Consider the following 3,233-nt stretch of genomic DNA (forward strand, 5'->3'; position numbering starts at 1 on the left):
AGCCCCTGCCGACCCCCAATCTGGCAGTGGGTCCCTGCAGCCGCCAGGTGGCGCCACCCCCTCAGATGCCAAACCCCCCCTGAAGACGCCAAAGCTCGAGCTGGGCTCCCTCCAACCCCCTCCCCCACCGAAGGGAGATCCCAAACCCACCCTGGGGTGCCCCACACCCCTTTTCTCTCTGTGCCCTCAAATAAAGCCCTCCCCTACACATCCCCCCAGTTTTATCGGGGTGTCACCCCCCCAAAATCCACCATCGAGCGCAAAACCAGCCGCTTTATAACCAACAAAACGGGGGGTTGTGATCACCGACCCATTGACCCCCCTACTCCAAACCAGCGCCAGTTCTGCTGGTGGGGACCAGGATCGGCCTTTTGCAGACACCCCCAGCTCCTCCCTGAGAACCTGGAATGAAAAACAGAAATCCCTCAGTTTAGGGTGGAAACTGGTGCCTGGGGAATGAGCTCTCAAGACAAGAGGTTGACGGTCCCAACCCCCAGTCTGAGGATCCCAACCTTCAGTTTGAGAGGCCAAAACCCCAGGTGGGGGGGGGGGCAAGATCTCAGTTTGAGGATCCCAAACCCTGGGATGTCACGAGAGTGTCCAGGACAGGGCAGGGGACATAACTGGGTTTCCCAGCCCATCCCTGGGAAAGGCAGAGCTGAAATTCCAGTGCCACATGCTGAAAGCCAAAGAGGAGCAGCTGGCAAGGGACAGAGAGGGGCTGGAGGAGGAGCCATGTGGCTCATGTGGTAACAAGAGAAGGTGATTCCAAGGGCAGTGAAGCACCTGTACTGCAATTCCCAGCTGTGCAAGGCATGGAGCAGAGCTGGAGCTCCACATCCCTTCCAGATCCTACTCCTGTCCCAGGAGGGAGACAAGGGAAGCCCAAAGGAGCAGCACTGGCCCTGACTCCTCTCCCCAGCTGCTATTCCCCAGTGCTGATCCCATGGGATGGCCACTGTGACATCCCATGCAGCAGGATCCATAGAAGAGCAGCTCTGCCTGCTTCCTTCACCCTCCGCACCTGATGCGCTGGTGCCAGGGCCCAGCTTCCCTATGGAATGTCCAACCTGTTTCCTCCCTGGAAGGGTTCTACTGGTCTCTTGGTACCATCACCCCTTTCCCAAGACCCCTCCCAGCTTTCTGGGCACAGCCACACAAGCTCCTGTTCCCCATTTCTCACCGGGGGCACTTTCCCCAAGGACCCTCTGCTTCCCTCGCATCCCCAGCACAAGCCAGGGCACCCCAGAGCCCCTCAGAGTGTAGGTGGATCCCAAGGCACCCCAGGGTGTGGGTGGAGTGCACATGAAGCACAAACACCCAAAATCAAGCGGGGCTGACTGCAAAGGAAAGCTTTCCAGGGGTGCAGGGTAGATCCAAGAGCTCCCAGGATCAGTGGGATGTGAGCCATCCCACAGCTTGTCCCTGGAGCAAGAGCTGTTCCCAGTTCTGCCCCAGGGACTCAGCTGGCAGCTCCCCAGGAGTGGGTGCCACCCCGTGCTGTGCATGCCCAGCTCCCCAGGAAGTTGTGGACAAGGTTTATGGGGAAGCCCCTTCCATTGGGTCAGGGAGTGCAGGAGGGATGCCCCGGTTTTCCAAATGCCTGATGGGAGGCTGGGAGCAGCTGGATCCAACCCCAGCCCCAGACAGGATCAGGTGGTGTGTCCGGATCACACCTCTGGGCTGGCCGGAACGTCCCGGGCTCAAGCGGAGACCTGCGAGAAGCACACAACATTCCAGGTTTAGGGCCAGCCTGGCCAGAGGTGCCAGTTCCCTCCTGCGCACTCCCACCCGGAGCTGCAGCAGCCCAGCTGCGCAGGCGGAACGTGCACAGCTCAGCCGGCACACGGGGGCTCAGGGACGCCCCCAGTCAACGCTCCCACGCGCACCTGGCCACCAACTGCCAAACCACGGCTTTCGGGCGAGGTGAGAGCCCCTCGTGGACACAAAACGCACGACTCGGCCCACAACTGCACCTGCCCCACGCGGCGATGGGGCAGATCCCAACCCGGGCCCCCCTCTCCTCAAGCTGGGTCCAGGTCTGGCACGGGGACTCGATCCCACAATGGGAAAAAGCTCCACTGCCGGAGGGATCGGGAGCTTCCCGGGCCTCAGAGTAATTCTAGAGCTAAAGCGGTGAGAGACATCAGCTCCGCTCAGATAATACATGCCAGCGCTCATCCCGGGCCCGAGAAGTGCCTCCTCCGGCCCGGCCCGGCCCGGCCCGGCCCTCCCAGCCGAGCGCCGCTGTTCGCAGCGCGGGCCGCTCCCTCCGGCCGCAGCCGTGCCCCGGCAGCGCAGCCCTTGGCACGGCGCTGGAGCCAGCGCCGCCGGCCGCAGCCAAAACGCCCCCGCCGCCGCCCCGGCACGGCCCTTCCCGCGGCCCCGGCTCGGCGGCGCCGGCAGCGGCCTCACGATCCTCCCGCCGCCGCCTCCCCGGCCCGGCCGCTCCGCTCTGGGCCGCGCCGTTCCGGCGGCGCCGCGCTCGGGGCAGCGGCTGCGGCACCGCGCCCTTGGAGCGGCCCCTTCCACAGCCCCGGCACCGGCACCCGCGGGGGCTCTGCCCGGGGGGCTCCGTGCCCGGGGGGCTCCGTGCCCGGGGGGCTCCGTGCCCGCGGGCCCCGCCGCTCCCCGCCCACGGCCCCTGCCAGCAACGAGACGCCCCGCGACCCCTCCCGGCCTCCCCACCTGCCCCCGGGCCCGTCCCGCACCACGCGGCCGCTCCCGCCGCCGCTTCCGCTGCAAGGGACACCCGCCCGCGGCGGGCCGGGAGGAGCTGCCGCCGCGATCCGCCCACATCCGCCGCCAACGCCTTGCACCCCCACCGCCCTCCGTTCCCACCCGTGAGAGACTGAAACATTGTGCTTAATGGCTTAAACTTTGCTCTGAAGGAGTTTTTGCCCATTACGGCAAAACTCTATGAAGATGCTGCGACCACCGAAGCCCACCCCTCCCTGAGGATGCCTCCTCAGGGGAACTTCGGACTGTGAGTTACACCACCTAAGGGAACCTGAGATAACAGAAAGGTGACACTCTTGTTCAATTATCTCAGGCCTAGAGAGAAGTAAACAAGGCTGAGGGAGAAGAAAGCATCCCCCAGAAAGCCAAACCCAGCAACTGTCCTGAAAATCAGCTCTGGCTGCATTTGGGGTGGCAGAGGCCACGACCCACAGACCCACTTTGCTGAGGTTTGCACACGCTCCCCCCCAGCCAAAGGGTTGGAGGAGAGGTTT

The 3,233-nt window shown here is 64.3% G+C and overlaps 1 long non-coding RNA gene and 1 other non-coding gene across 2 annotated transcripts; both read right to left on the reverse strand.

Moving 5' to 3' along the window:
* Window positions 1-253: 253 nt before the first annotated feature.
* On the reverse strand, window positions 254-2,811 carry LOC125321000. Its single transcript, XR_007201379.1, has 2 exons — window positions 2,689-2,811; window positions 254-1,715 (listed from the first exon to the last, which is right to left on the reverse strand). It is a non-coding gene; the product is annotated as an uncharacterized LOC125321000 (long non-coding RNA).
* Window positions 2,106-2,189, reverse strand: LOC125321042. The gene has a single exon (XR_007201416.1). It is a non-coding gene; the product is annotated as a small nucleolar RNA SNORD45 (small nucleolar RNA).
* Window positions 2,812-3,233: the final 422 nt, after the last annotated feature.

Source organism: Corvus hawaiiensis, unplaced genomic scaffold (assembly GCF_020740725.1).
Source record: "Corvus hawaiiensis isolate bCorHaw1 unplaced genomic scaffold, bCorHaw1.pri.cur scaffold_32_ctg1, whole genome shotgun sequence".
Classification (NCBI taxonomy): Eukaryota; Metazoa; Chordata; class Aves; order Passeriformes; family Corvidae; genus Corvus; species Corvus hawaiiensis.